Source organism: Lichenostomus cassidix, chromosome 3, assembly GCF_008360975.1.
Source record: "Lichenostomus cassidix isolate B80296 chromosome 3, HeHo_3.0, whole genome shotgun sequence".
NCBI classification, from domain to species: Eukaryota; Metazoa; Chordata; class Aves; order Passeriformes; family Meliphagidae; genus Lichenostomus; species Lichenostomus cassidix.
This window is the reverse complement of record NC_139483.1, coordinates 88,600,732-88,616,477: the sequence shown is the minus strand read 5'-3', so window position 1 is coordinate 88,616,477 and position 15,746 is coordinate 88,600,732.

Genomic DNA, 15,746 nt, shown 5'->3' with positions numbered 1-15,746 from the left:
GGCTTAGTAATTCGGATCAATGTGAGTAAAATGGGTCTTATGCTGGAGGTACTTTACCTAGTCTAGTTTCTGGTCCATTTTTTCTCTTATTTATACATAGCAAGTACACTGTAAAAAGAAAAGAAAAAAACAAAAATTCCCCAAATCCTTTTCCATTTACCTGTCTGCATCATGCCAGTGACGAAATGCAATAGTTCTCCTGTGCCCGTGGTTCAGCTGACTGCTGCAGTCTCGTATCCTTTCTGTCTAGACAGTAAGGGATCTTAAATTACCTGTTAATATATCTCTTTTTAAAATTTTCTGAGTTATACTCATTATAACCTTCAAGACAGAGTGATGAATAAGTTTCTTCTGTTTCATCACTTGATGAAACTCCTTCTATAACTTATAACTAGGTTTATTTGAGTAGATTGGGTGTAACTTTACAGGTTTGTGAAAAAGATGGGGACAGCTGTGCTGTGTAAATATCTTTAACATTGGTCATTGTAATTTGCAGCACCTGCAGCAGATAGTTCTGAATAAATATCTGTGGCTTTCTGAAATTTTTACTAAGAGGGCTTGTACATGACTTGTTTGGTAATAATTTTATTTGTTTCAAAGGTACTCTTAAATGAGAATGTTTGATTTTGGTTTTAGAAATCTACCATGGCAACAAAATGATCACTCTGAGTTTGTTCCTTTTTAAGGTGACGTTACTGAACAATTGCAGAATTAATTCTACTCTGTTTATTTTTTTCCCCCTCAAAATTTTCCTCTGAGATGGAAAAATTAGCTGACAAGCACTAGGCATCTCTGTGCCTGCTTCTCCTCATGGCAATGAGAGCAAAACCAGTGTGCTGTAGTGAGGAAGCAGGCTGCTGGTGATTTCCATGGAACTGAGCAGGATAATGGAGGTACTGGACTAACCACCCAGAAAGAAGGGTAGAAGATGCAAAATTAATCCCCAAGCCTCTGCCAGTACTCCCAATGTTTTAAGGAGGATTTTGTTCCTCATTGTTGTTCCTCATTTTAATTTTGTCCCTCCAGAGTGAGCTATTTTTGTGAATTTTTAGACTTGAAAATATTTAGAAAAAACTTTTCAAAAGCAGTTTGACCCCTGCATTCAGTCATTTTGGAAGTGGAAATTCCAGCCCAAGCAGTTTAAAGGGGAACACTGGCTTTCAAAAAGACTTCATGTACAAAAGGGTAAACAAACAACATCTAAACATGATTGACTGGAATGAGTTTGTAAAATTCATCTTGAAATGATCCCATCTCTCTTCTGTTGTTCTGTGATTTGGGGTATTTTCCAGCAGCTGACTGTTGTGTAGCTGCCCAGCATCATTGTGGCTCTGGCGAAGCTTTGGAAGCTGCCCTTTTGGAAGCAGCACTGTGTAGTGTGTCCCATTCTCACTCTGCCTGCAGCCCCCAGTGCTGGGGATGTCCCTGGCATGTCACACAGGAGCCACAAAGGTGTTATGCAGGGTACAGGGAAACCTCAGTTTCCCCCTTCCTGCCTGCAGCTGCTGCTGCACATGGAGCTGTTGCTATTCTTCTCACATGGCGATCTTTCTTCCTTGAGAGAGTATCCTCAAGGGATGCACAGTATTTCTTTATTGTAACCTTTGGGTTTAATGTGCAAGCTGCACTCTGCATTTTATAACTCTGTTTGATTGTTTGCAGACTCTGTTTATGTGAGCCATCCCTGTGGCTACAAGTTTGCTCTGGGGTCTTTTTTTAACAGATTCACTGTTTCCTGATTTACTTTAGCACTGTTCAGCTTGTGACCTGAGAATTGCTGTTGCTACACAGAATATCACAGATGTTCCACATAATTATTACAGACTCCCCCTCCTTCCCACCCGAAAAAACTTCCCACAACCAACCCTCCTATGTAGTCAGGTACAAAATGAAGCAACATGAGTGAAATCAAACAATAAATGAGTACTTAAAGTTTACACTGTTGTTATCTGTTGAAAAGAATAGCTTTGTGCTGGAACTTTATGGATTAGTCCTTTCTTTTTCTCTGCAAATAGTAGATGATCCTTTAACTAAATAACTTATTTGACACGCCAGTTAGACAAAATTAATTTACACTTAGTTTTAGATGGTTTGAAAGGCTTTTTGCACTTTACTAATATTCCAGCCACGATATAGTCCCAAGTTCAACAGTTAAAATTTCTAAGCACTGTTTTTTTAGAAAGTGTAGTTTGCTAATACCAAATATGCTAATAATGAGATTTTTCATGAATTTTTGAGGTAATGGATAAAACATTCAGAAAATTCCTTTAATTATATCTAATATTTCTGCAATTGCCAACTGTGATACAGCAGCTGCATTAAACTTTGTTTTTGGAAAGAGAAGGAAAAGATTATTCCTTTTCCAGTCTATGTTAATAACATTCAGTGGAAAGATGTCTTAGAATAACTTTTAGGGGATGTGAAGGATAGATGTTGGGCATTTATCCCAAAAGATACTTCTGCTTTCAGCTAATGTTCCATCAATACATCCTCAGAGAAAACTTGCAGTTTGCCCCAGATGCAGTTCGTGTGGATGAGTAATCTCTCCTTAACCTGGTTTTAGTAGAGCCTTGGGATCCTTCCTTCACCCTGTGGCCTCAGAGCAGGGCAAGTCAGGGTGTTCACTCTCACAAGATGGAGACCATCAGCAGCTGAGAACATATTTCTGAAACAAAGCAGCATGTCCTTGTTGCCTGAAAGCAGTGGATAGCACAGTCCTTGAGGGAGGCTGCTGTGTTAGTCCATGGTGCTAGCTGGAGAGCATGTCAGCTGGCCAAGCTTCTGTCTGCAAACCCCACCCATCCCTCCCTGCATCCCAGCCTCTCCTATGGCAAAGGGTCTGCTTCTCCCTTTATCTCTTTTAATCACCTGATGTCTTTGAAGTCACTTCAAAGGTCTTCTGTTAAAAATTCATATCTAGTAAATGAGGCTTCCTGTTGTTTTAGGCACAAAAACTGTCCCAAGTAATTGTCCTGCTCATGTCTTGATGCTTCATTCAACAGCAGGCTACGTTTCCCTGCATCTCCTCGCCTCCTAAGTGTGTGGTTAACCCTTCAGAACCTCTTACAAACAGCATGCAGGAAAGAAGACAAATAGTGAGGACAAAGTGTCTTATTACAGTGAAATGTGCAGCTATTGTGCAAAGTTTGCCATGCATTGTTTGTGAATGGTGCATATTAATGATTATCACTGGATCTGGAGAAAATAGCTTCTTCTCCCACTAGTTTTTACATCTGGAAAAATTCACTGGCCTTCACAGTGCCTTTCCTGCATTTCAGTGATGTGACGTTGGACAGAAGTCTCACATTTGTTTGTCTCTTGCAGAAGATTTACTATTCCATTATGTAAGTCAGGATCACCCACACTGAAGTCCTTACTCACAGCCATAATCCATAGATATTCTTTTACTGTTATCAATGTTGTTATTTTGTGTGAAGTTGTAATTATTTAATATTCACAATTAAAATCCTACTCAATATTCTCCAGGTATAGCTGTCAAATATGTAGCAATGAAGTGGTTTTATAGGACTAAAGCTGAGATGCTTTAGAGCTATCAAGTGGTGAATCTTACCAATACCTCAAAAGACTCACTTGGGCCAATAGAAAAATTTTAGGCCTTAGACATCTGATTTGTCCCAGGTAATTGACTACAAATGGTAAACTGAGGATTTCCTTGCTGTTCCTTCTACTCTCAGCAGTACTTGCCTCTGTTTCAATTTGGTCACCTTCTAGTATGGTGTCTGGGGAGGGAGCAGAGACCAGAGCACCACTGATCTAGCTTTTAGTTCATATGTTCCTCTCTGAATTACAGCTAACCTAGATACCCTCATGCTGTTCTCCCAGTTGTGAACATCTCAGCCCTAGAGAAAATATGACTCATTGTGTGCTGGGAGTCTTCATTTTATCACATCTGTCTGGGAAATTTTGTGTACTCTGTAATAACATCTTCATGTTATGAACAAACATTCAGTACATGCTTTGATCTTTTTTTATAAAGTGCTGAACTTTATTTATTTTAATCACAGTATTTCTCTTAGAAACACCTGGTTCAGATCTGAACTACAAATATCTGTAAAGTCCAATATCTGCAAGATAAACTCTTAAGGGAATGCAAACTATGTCAAGGTTCTTCTCTGAATCTACCCTGAAATGACCTAGTAGATTTCCATATTCCCAACAGAAAGTGGAACCTGGAGCTCTCCTCAGTGCAGAACGTTTAGCTCTAAGCAGAGGAATAATCAAGAACGTGCCAATAGTAATGACCATTGGAGAAAAGGTTTGACTGCAGAAAATAAAATTTAAAAAAAATTACAAGGGTTTTCACTAGAATGAAATTTTTTATTCATCTACTCTGGACTTTCTTAGGCTCTTCTCAGAGATGTCACACCCAATAAGGACTCTGAAGTCTGTAAGACAAACCTCTTGATTATGGGCATGGCAATCCACTTAAGCATACTCTCTGTTGACTCACCTGAAAATGCAGCTTGCAGAATGTCCTGAAAGGCTCATATTCATTGGAGCAAAGTGAACAGGCAGAATTTCTTTGGGGTGATTGTCTTGCATGCTGCACACCTGTCTAATAACAAAGAAGTGGAAGTCATTCAGGGATGAATGCATTTACAACCTTCATCTCCATGGAAATAGATGTAAGATTAGGGCAGAATGAAGAACAGGCCTTCAATTAAGTCATGAAGTATGAAATCTGGCCTAAGTCAGCTCCTTGCAATACTTCTCAGGCATGTTTATTACTGCAGATGAAAGAAGTGTAATTCATTGGCATATGTGTATCTCTCCCTACCCTCAAGCCTCCTCTGCTAAAGAAGGCAGTTTATTTTCTGGTGTCATGGGAAAATACATATTCCTTCATGAATATTAAAAGCTTTAGTCCCTACTACAGGCCTTCTCGAACTTAGCACATGCTATTTTCTTTACTGTGTTTATCCTCACTTCTACCTCAGAAAGGAATGTGTAAATATCCTCCTTAATTATCATTACATTGTTCCCAAACTGTATTATTTCCAGCTTAGAGGAAGCTGTACTCTAAGTAGCAACCAAATTGGAGACAGGGTTGCCCTATCTGATATGATAGCCCATTCCAGCTCTGCTGATAGAAAGATAGAGTGCAATAAACAGCAAGACTTCTGAAACAACGCAGATAGACACTGAACAGGTCTTCATTTTATTTATTAACCCATCAGCCCATAAAACTCAAGCCAAGGTGTGTCATGAGGATAATACAAAGAGAGAAGCCATAATATTTCTTATCTCACTGATGACAGAATCAAGATGACTTTTAAAGAAATTTCTGAAATTAAGAGTACTTTAGGACAATGAAGACTGCTTACCATCACACAGAATCAAAGAATATTCTGATCTGGAAGGGACCCACTAAGATCATCAAAGTCCAACTCCTGGCCCTGCACAGGTCACCCCAAGTGTCACACCATGTGCCCAAGAGTTCAAATGCTTCTTGAACTCTGTCAGCCTTGGTGCTGTGACCACGTCCCTGGGGAGCTGTTCCAGTGCCCAACCATCTTCTGGGTGAAGAGCCTCTTTTTAAAATCCAACCTAAACCTCCCCTGACATAAGTTCAGGCCATTTGCTCGAGTGTTCCTGCCACAGAAATGACGTACAACTTGTTTGTTAAGCCACTTGTCAGATAATTTAAAAAATGAGCAAGTTAACATGCATAAAAACTCTTGAAATATTTTTTTCTTTCAAAAAATTCATCTTGTACAGATACAGAAGTTGTGGGATTTGAGAAGGGAGGGTTGGGAAGAGATGTGCACCATGTAACAACAGTCCAACTACTCATGTGTGAGTGTGTTTTCAGCTCCATATATCTTCTCCCTCTATATCCATTTTAAAATCTTTGAGTGCAAACACTGACTAGCTCTTTTGCTAGACAACCATCATCATGCCTGTGAAGAGCTGATTTTGGGTAGATGCTGGTAGGAAATCTGCTGACTTTGCCTGTGCTTGCTGGCTCAGCCTGTGCTATTTACAAAGAGAAATATTAGATATGTGATGGTCGTGCCAGGTGTTCTCAGCTTTTCACTTTTCAGAGACCTCTGGAGTTGAGGCAATCTCTGTACAAACCCATGAATTTGTGTGCAAAAAATCTGTTTGAGGTCAGGACATATTAAATGGAACATGGCTGAATCCTGGCTTGTATGGATATGGGCATATCCTTTATCTCTGTGTATCTCTTTCACTTTAGGGTCTACCTCTGACTCTCCAGATACTACCAGAGTCAAAAGAGATAACTGAAACCTTTTACAGCAGATTGAAGTCTTAAACAGCTTTACTTGATTTGCTATACTATGCTTGTCTCAGATAAGCTTCTTCTTTGCCTATTCTTGGCTATTTCTTTTCTTCCAAAAAGACACCTAGATGAATCAAAATGCTTTTTCAATAGAAAATAGCTGGATTTTAACTGAATCATCACTTAAACAAGGTCCTTTCTATAACATAATATGCTAAAAGAGGCGTTCAAATAGCACACCATCACCTTCAGAAAAGTTCTAGGCAAAATCAAGGGGTACTTTTAATAGATGTCTGTGTTAGAGTGTTTAGAATGCTGTAGATATGTAATTATATATGCTAGTATGTGTAGAGTGGGCAGAAAGGTCACACTGATTCAGAAGAGAAAAGTAAAAGCAAGTGCTCTCTTACTGCAGTCTGGAGCTCAGTTTTCAAAATCAGAACCATGTAGAAGGTTCTAACAGTCTCCTGATCTGTTTGAAGGACGTTTCATGCTTACCTTACACCAACAGCAATGAAACAAAAAATATGTGAATTCTCTTCAAGCTAATAATTTGGGTCCATGTGGCAGATTTCACAAAGACTGGAGAATCTGAAGACCTGTATTTTTCAAAGTCAGATGCTCACTGATGCAGGAAAGGTACGTCCCAATGTGGTGAGTGGCTTTCACTTAAATTGCTTACCTATTTTCTCTCACTACCAATGCAGTAAGGAGAAAAGCCAATACCTATAGTGTACTATTTGTATGGTGTAGCACTGCCCTGCCCTACAAACTGCCTAGCAAGGAAGGGCTCTTTATGCTGCTGTTGATTCCTGAAGGTTTTGCTCAAATAGTCTCAAGTAAGGTGAGTGTTTCATGGCCTAGAGACTGGAGACAGCAAACCCTTTTCAATGATTCTAATCATTGTGATCACTGTAGTCTACTATTATATTTTCCATTAAACACATTCCAAAATCTAACATATTCATTGGGCAATACATAAGAAAAAGATTCTTTCTCAATAATGAATCGACAGAGGAGAATGATGTATCATCTTTCATGAAAACAGAGTATAATTTTCTTGTAAAACATAGGTACATTTACTACTTCACTCAGATACAATTTTTTGCATTTCTTACATGACATAAATATGAGAAAGTCTGTTCCAATAATTCTTAAAGGAAAAATACAACCATTTTGAACACATAATATTTGTCCTGAAAGTTAGTTAAGTGCCTGCTTGTGCAATCACACTGGAGTGCTCAAGCTAGAAATGGTTGAGCCAGCTCCAGGACTGGAAGAATGACAGATGCATAAAGGCAGCATGAACCAGCCTTATCCAATGTTTTTACTTGCTAGGAAGCAGTGTGGAGCAAACGCAGATGTAGAAATTTTTGACATGCAATTGGTACATCCCTGCTGCCCTGTGTGTGCCATATTTATATAGCAAACACTTAGGGCTAATCTGGGATTTGTATACAATATATTTACTAAGGCACTTATGAAAATGTTACCATTTGATCTGGATCAGCACTGTATGTATTTGGAGCCATTGGCTTATCTCATGTCTGTACCTCAGAAGAGATTGTCTTCCCTCTCAATGAAGAAGAAGAGCTTTGGTCCACATCCAGCTCTTTTTCCCTATCAGGGCCAGGTCTCAGATCTTTGTATCCTATTTGGACTTCCTTCTCTGAATCTGTCTGTATGTGGGCAGCATGTTTTGTGTGCTGCGCCGAGAATAATCACAACAGAGGAGTCAGTGCTTGTAAAACCAAATTAAGGTGTGGATGCAGGTAGGTTCCCATCAGCCCTGTGTACTCATGGTGGTGTCACAGTGGCACTTCCAGCCTCTTCCTTTCTGCAGTTTGTGTCACTCCCCTCCAGGATCCAGTCTTTCTACACCTTTCCTGTCCTTAATTTGATTGCAGTGTGCATCGTTTCCTTACCTCCTGGGGTCAAGCCTAAGTAGAATCTGTCACATCATGGGAACTTGAATGAAGCTGATAAGCTTCATGTGCATTTCAGAACACTAATCTATAGCTTGGACCACTGATACTGATGGGGAACACAGAAGGGTCATCAGTTGTTTTTCAATTCCAGTTATATTCTAAATACATTTGAATATGCTGGCATGTACTGGGACCCAATAGTTAATATGCTAAACAGCATGTTACAACTTGCAGCATCTGCTGTCAGTATTTATCTTGCTGGCATGATCTTCCATGGGCATATCTGTGTTCCAGAATTGTTTGTAGCTCATAAAATCATGCAGCATTTTAATCTGTGAAACCAGCATTCCCAGTGGTCTCATTCTTTGCAATCTGTCTATTTTCTCTGCTTCACATACCTGTCTGGCTTTCCCATGGATCACACTTTCTTTTTTGCAGGTCTAGCTAAAATGAGTGATGCCTAAGAGCTAGCTAATAGCACAGGAGGAGTCCCTTTCACCATGAGAACAGGTGTTTTATTTAAATGTCAATTTGCTACAGCTTCAGTTCAAGTAACAGTCATGAAGAAAAGGCTCTGAATCCCTTCTTACTTTTGCCTTCATTGGGATTTTGATGCTCCAGTTCACAGAGACTGCAGTAATCCCAAAACCAGTTGGCTCTGTATCTTTGGGACATTATGGCTGGCTAGTTCAATGATCCACAACATCAGTCTCATGTTTTTCCCTTCTGTCTTCAATTGACATGCAAGTCTTGTTATGAAGTAATTGCAGTTTAATTAACATCCATTTTCAGCTGTACTCAGTGACAGATTAGACTGTGGACTTGGTTTCTTAGCTAAGCCTCCAACCTGCCGTGACACTCCTGAGTGCAAACTCTTTCCATGGCAGCTCTGTCAATCCACAGGGACAAAATATCTCCTCGTGTAAATTATTAGAATGCCAATGAATACGATGCAGTAATGCAATTTTAATCCTTCAGGTACATCTGGGCATACATAAGCATAGATCTTTTGAGTGATGTAAACTTGAGGGTACAAATTAGAAGAGTTTTTCTCAGCTGCATTCCTAGGTCTATGAGAGGGCATGAACTGCATTTGCTGTGTGTGAGAACCAGCCCAAGACTTCAGTTGTGATTTTTCCAGAGGAAAATAACAAGATGTGACCTATGTAGATAGTCTTTAAATACTTATGTAATGCTCCTTATTTTAGTCTGCTTCTTACTCTGTCCATGCCAAAACATAGAAAACAGAACATTTACAGAACATAAACAATTACAGAAAATTAACATGTTTTATAGGGCATGGGATATTTTTGTTTTGATAAGTAAATTTTCAGGTGATTCCACAGTACATATACTAGAGAGTTGTTATGGAATGTGGCTTTTAATCAGTATTGTGCATTTGCAATACTTAGGCATGCCTGGAGAAGTAAATGTATTGAAATAGCAATGGGGAGCCTGAATTTCACATGATCCTGTTTTATGGCATGGTAACATTCAACTAGGAGGTCTGGAGTTGAAGTGTGACTCCTACAGGGAAATTCTATGGCTTGTGGTCTCAGCCCCCAGATATCAACAATTTTAATGCAGATGTATTAACAAACATACTGTGTAGAGTACATTGCTGCAAAAGATCAGGGTCAAGGACCAGATTCTAGTGATATTTAGTACTCAAAATTATTAAAATAACCTATTTTTCAATGTTTTCCAGATAGATTAAATAAAATAAGATAGAATAAATAAAAAATAAAAATAAGGTTTTTCTAGATAGTTATTGTTTAATTAAAAGTGAGAAAATTCCTTGTCATATGCATAGACCTTTTATGCAGGTCCAAGGTAGAAAAGAGGTACACCAATAAGGAAGTCATTGTAGGATCAGTGTCATAGATTATTATATGCAGCAACATAAGGAAACAAATACAAATTAAATAATTAAAATCATCTCAAACATCAAATTAAATAATTTAAAACCATCATAAGATATTGCAATAAATTAATGTTATTAAAATAATAAGCAATGCAGACAGGCCAGATGCCAGACATAAAGATCCAACAGTGTTTGTTTGGTTGCACTTCAGATATGTCTGTTTTGTGAATCCAAAAGCGTTGACAGAAGCCCACTAAACCAGAGGAAAGGGTCTGACCTTCTCTTCTGCAATGACTCCGCTTTACCAGCTTCTATAGTAGCTTCAGTAACTACCTTGTCTTCCAGGTAGCCAGGATCCTTCTCCCAGATGCTAGTTGACACTGAGCTGCAGCTCATGCACTGGACACCAGCCACTTCTTCATCCTTTTCCTCTTTTTAAACTTAAAAAGTCTTCTTTAGGTATGGTGGGTTTATTTTTTTAATGTTCTTAGACTCCGATAATATCTGTTGTGAGTCTTCTGTGTTTCTGTACAATGTTTTTGTTCTGTACAGAGTTTTTGTCTCTTCCCTTTCCACTTTCACACTGTGGTTGTTTTAATATGCCTCCTCCATTTCTGCTTTTGGTCTCATCACCCCAAGAGGTGGGCATGTAGAGAGGGCTGAATTGCTGATACCCACCAGAAATGAAGCTGTGAAAATTAAATGGCTTAGTATACTGTTTGGTACTGAACTGCACAGACAGACACACAGGTCTATGTCTGTGCTTATGACTTCAGTTTCACTAGAGATCTGAAAGAGGAATATGCTTTTCCTAACACTCTATGACCTTTCCAGAAACAGAATATATGGATTTGCATGGCACTGTTGCGTTTGTTCCTGTGGGGTTTTTGCTCGGTTTTATTTGAATTGTATTTGTTCGCATGTAAAAAAAGCTGCAAGGTTTGCTTCACTTTTGTGCCTGTACTCAGCTCATGATGGTATCTTGTTTTGTAGGATCTATGTTCAAAATCCTCCCTTTCAACACTGTGGCATCTTTTCCTTTATAAACACTGAAGAGGTTTATTCTAGGCTGTATGTTCTGTCTCTGTCCTGGGGGCAGCAGTCCCTATCTATCCTTCATGAGGACTAGGGGGAAGATCACTGAACATTAATCTTCCAGGAAGCTGAACTGCATATCTGGCAGTGCTTGCAGAATCATGTATCTAGTGAGCAGAACTGGCTCTCTGCCTGCAGAGGAACAGAAAACAGCTCTGTAAACTTGGTCCTGATTTCCACTCACAAGAGATTGTCCTTACAAAATGGAAATCAAGCTTTTTAATTTTTATTCTATAAAATGTATTCTTTATTAATGTAAAAAATTGCAGGTAATACTAATCAAGAAATGCAAGAGAAGACAATTACATTTGTCGTGTTACTTGCTTTCCTCAATCCCACAAGCCAAGACACAGGAGACAAGTGCTTTAGCTCCATCTAGGAGGCAAAAAGACTATTACTATATCTACCTGAAACCAGATCCCACAGGCTTTTCTTATTTCTAAACTGCATTTTAAAGGCTCTAATGAATTAGTCTTGCTGTATCTCCCTGAGTCAGACTTCCATTTCTGCCATCAGTTTTGTGCATGAAATTCTGCAATGCAGAGTGTCAAATTTTGCACAGTCTAGCAGCATCTAGGTTTACTTTTTACAGTGTTCAGTTAAGATAATGGAGCTAATAGAAAATAAAAAAAATATTTCAATCAAAGGAATTCATGCCCAAAAAAGAGGAAATCAATTCTCATTACCTTACTGAAGGAGAAAGATCCATTTTAAGGAAACAGTGAATAAAGCATAAGAAGTACATTTGACCCTGAATACCACATTCAAGGTCACACAGAAAATCAAGTATAGAGATGGAGTCAGTCTGCAAAACACCTTCTCTCACTTTACCCAGCAGGTAAATTTAACTGGTACTTCTTCCCAGTTAACAGGTGTCTTTCAAAAAATCATAGAATCATAGAGTGGTTTGGGTTGAAAGGGACCTCAGAAATTGTTAGTTCAAACCAAGCAGATTCACTGCTGCAAAGATATTATATTTTTCATTTTTATTGAGTTTATTCATTTTAGTGCCGTAGTGTAATACAAAGGAATGGTGGATTTTTACCTGCCTGATGTAGCAATTATGTGAATGTCTTCCGACCATCAACAATTTTTTCACTCTTTATATGACAATTTATCAATCTAGTCAGTATATCATGATCTTAATTTCCCACTATTAGGGCAGTCTTCATTCTCCCTTCTGCATACACACTTTCTACAAATATTCTCTGTTCCTTATAAAATTAACTGATTGTCCATCCTTCATTATTTTTTCCTGCTTAGCAGAGCCTTCATTTTGCAACTTTTCCTGAGCTTTAAAAAAGGCCACAGAGCATCTCCAGTTCTTTTCACATAAGCTCTTTGGTGAGCTAATCCAAATTTGAGTAAAAAAACACAAAGTTTTTTGGCAAGCCTAGGAAGATGTCTGCAGATTTCTGATTTCTTAATAAAATGGAATACATGACTTCTAACACTAAACTCAGACAGAGGCAGAAACAGGAATGTTACCACCTTCTGCCCAGTGCATTTCCTATAACAGCTCAGTCTAGACTACATAATTTATCATTGTTCTTCATATCCTGTATTCTGTATACACACATAGAGTCAAAACATAATTCCCAAATGAAATGTGGATTTAAGGAGCTGCCTAATTTTAAGAGCTGCTTCTGTCTGCTTGCTTTTCCACCCTGTTGTCCTGAAACATTTGCAGAATGAAAGTACCCAGGTGAAATCCATTGTTAAGTTTTCTTTTCACAAAATTGCAGGAAACATCATATAATCACATAATTAAATTTCTTCTTCCTGTAACCATTAAAATTTTTATCAATTTATAACAATAAGACCTCTTCACAGCAATTTACAGCAGAAGTGGAAAGTACTGTTCTGGTACACTTTTTATTCCAAACTATACAATTACAAAAGGGATAGCAGAGATTTAACTAGCTTTCTTGATTTTTTCACCAAAAAAGAAAAAAAGTAGAAGCTTTGCCTTAAAGTTTTCGTCCCACCAATATATAGAGAATAAAAAGGACTTGTTATTAAAAATGTGACTATATAGCTTTGTTGTCTTCCCTCACTTGCTTTTTTCTCCAAGACTGGTGCAAATATTTAAGTTTTTGTTGGTTTTTGACTTACATGTTACAGAGGTTGACTTTTTATGCTACATTATGCACTTTTAATATCAATATCCTTTAAAATGCAGGTAAACACCACACTAAGTTGCTCTTATGTTTTGAGTAAATAGCCACTTTTTCTTTCTCAAAATTGCCGTTTTATTTGCTGGATCACAAGATTAAATCTATTTATATAAATACAGCTCTCGTGTGTTTCTATGAAGGAGAGAATTATGAAAAATTAGTCAAGGCCAAATGAAATATTCTAGCCAGATTCAACCTACAGCTCAGTATGTACAGATACATTTAAATAGTAAGAGCCAGATAACTTTTAATATATATTTAGTGATTTTTTACTTAGTCAACAAATCTTTCAAACTTTCAGATTTCCGTTTCCAAGGAATTAACCTTTGACTTGTAATGTTTGCTGTAAAAATGCATGATGTAGCCAGCAAGGATATCAAACTGATAAACAGATATATTAAGAATGAACAAACCATAATGAAGTCAAGGGCAGAGGACACATGCTGAGAAATCACTTCTCTGGTGATGCCATGACCTTTAAATTAATGCAGTAGGACCTCATGTGTAACTATCCATATGCTGAAAATGATCCAATTTACTGGAACACAATTACCAAGTATAAAGATTTCTGCAGTGGGGTACTGTACGTTCAAGACCGGAGTTAGATCTTTACATTTTTTGCAAAATCATCTTATTTTGGAATATTTGCATAAATACATATTTTTCCACCTGGGATTTTTCACATTTGTTAGATTTGATTGAGTTTACAAGATGCATTTAAATTGTTGTTTGATAGAGTGTGTGCTGAGGTTTAGCTGTCTTCATGACATGACTCTGAAATCTTTACTGAAAATATTCAGCAAAATATTTAACGATTTCATTCAAGGTCATTTGAGAGTGCTATGCAGATGTTTAAATAGCTAAACTTTCTTGAAATTCAGTGTTTTTTACTTAGTTGCATGTAGTCATGGTTTCCATGATCTCTTTATACTCATTCCCAGACAAGACCCCAGGATATTTTCCACAGGAGAAATCAGCTCATTTCAGTGAATATTTCAGAGTGTTCATTTTCTTTTGCATATATGAGAGAGAAATACTGGGCCATATTGTGTCTCCTATTGGCAGCTGCAGTGGAAAATTAGAATCAGTAAGAGTTTTTGCTCCTCATCTTCTGCTTCTTAATCGGGATCCCATATCTGAGCATTAAAGAGGGAATCTGAAGCCTGTTAGCAATTTTTAACACAAGGGAAATACAGTCAGGAAGAACAAAAAGGATGACTACACCAGTCCATCTGCATCATGTTGTCACCAATGGCCATGGGGAGATGCCTAGAGTATCAGGACATCAGGATACCCTTTGAATGTTCAGCACCTTGCAAGTCAAAAATCTCTTGAGGAAGAGATGGATATGTACTTAATGAACACAGCTTACACCTGCTCTGAGAAGAACGACCATTTTTGGGGTGACCAGCAACTCTCTAATTTTATTTGATTGCCCTTATTCTTTCATTGGAAGACATGTCGAGCAATTTTTTATTTGTTTGTGTTTTAATCTCTCATATGAGTCAGGCAGTTTCACCTAATCCCTCTTCCCCCCAGTCACCTGTGTTGTGTCCCAAGGCCTGGTGTGGCTGCACTAAAGTGCAGTCTGAAAGTAACAAGTAACAAACATAAGTAGAGCATCTATAAGGAGGCACTCACCGCTGGAGTTGCAGCGGTACACAAACCTCTATAAAGTGATAGGAAACAAGTTGCAACACCTCTCTGCTCCAGCTGGTAGTTGAGAGTGGATGAAGAGAAAACAGATGCTGCACCTTTTGGATGAACTGTTTCCCATTCCACACTCATTTTGTGTTGTGGGCTCATTATATTTACCAGCTGCTGTTTTCATATAATAATAGTAAACTTAATTTTAAGAGATGCTATTTATCACATTATTATTATCTCTAACTCTTATCCCCCTTTTGTCTCTTTGCTCTTCCTCATCTACTTCAACTAACAAGCCATGAAATCAAGAACTAATGACCAAAATCAGTGTTTGCTTGTATCTCAATTAGATGTGTGTTTTCTGTGCTCTGAAGATTGACAGCTTTAAAGAAACTCTAGCGTAGTGAATCAGTATTGCCTGCAGCAAAGTACTGCATCACTTCATATGAAAATTAACTTCAAATCCACTGATCCCAGATGGTAAACAGCAACAATATTCTTCCTGTTGGAAATTCTAGTATGAATGCTAATTACTATTCTAAGAACTAAAAGCTTCTGATTCCACATTGATCTGAATATTTGTAGCTTACTTTGCAAGTGGTAAGATCAGATTTAATGAATTGAGAGTCTTGTGGATAATTTTAAGTGCCTAAAAAGAAATGTATTTCTTCTGAATGTTGACAATTTTCATGCTCTATGCAAAAGTTTCCCCAAATTTTCAAATAAAAAATGCCTTTATTTTTTTAAGGTGTTGTAGCACTGGAGCAAGG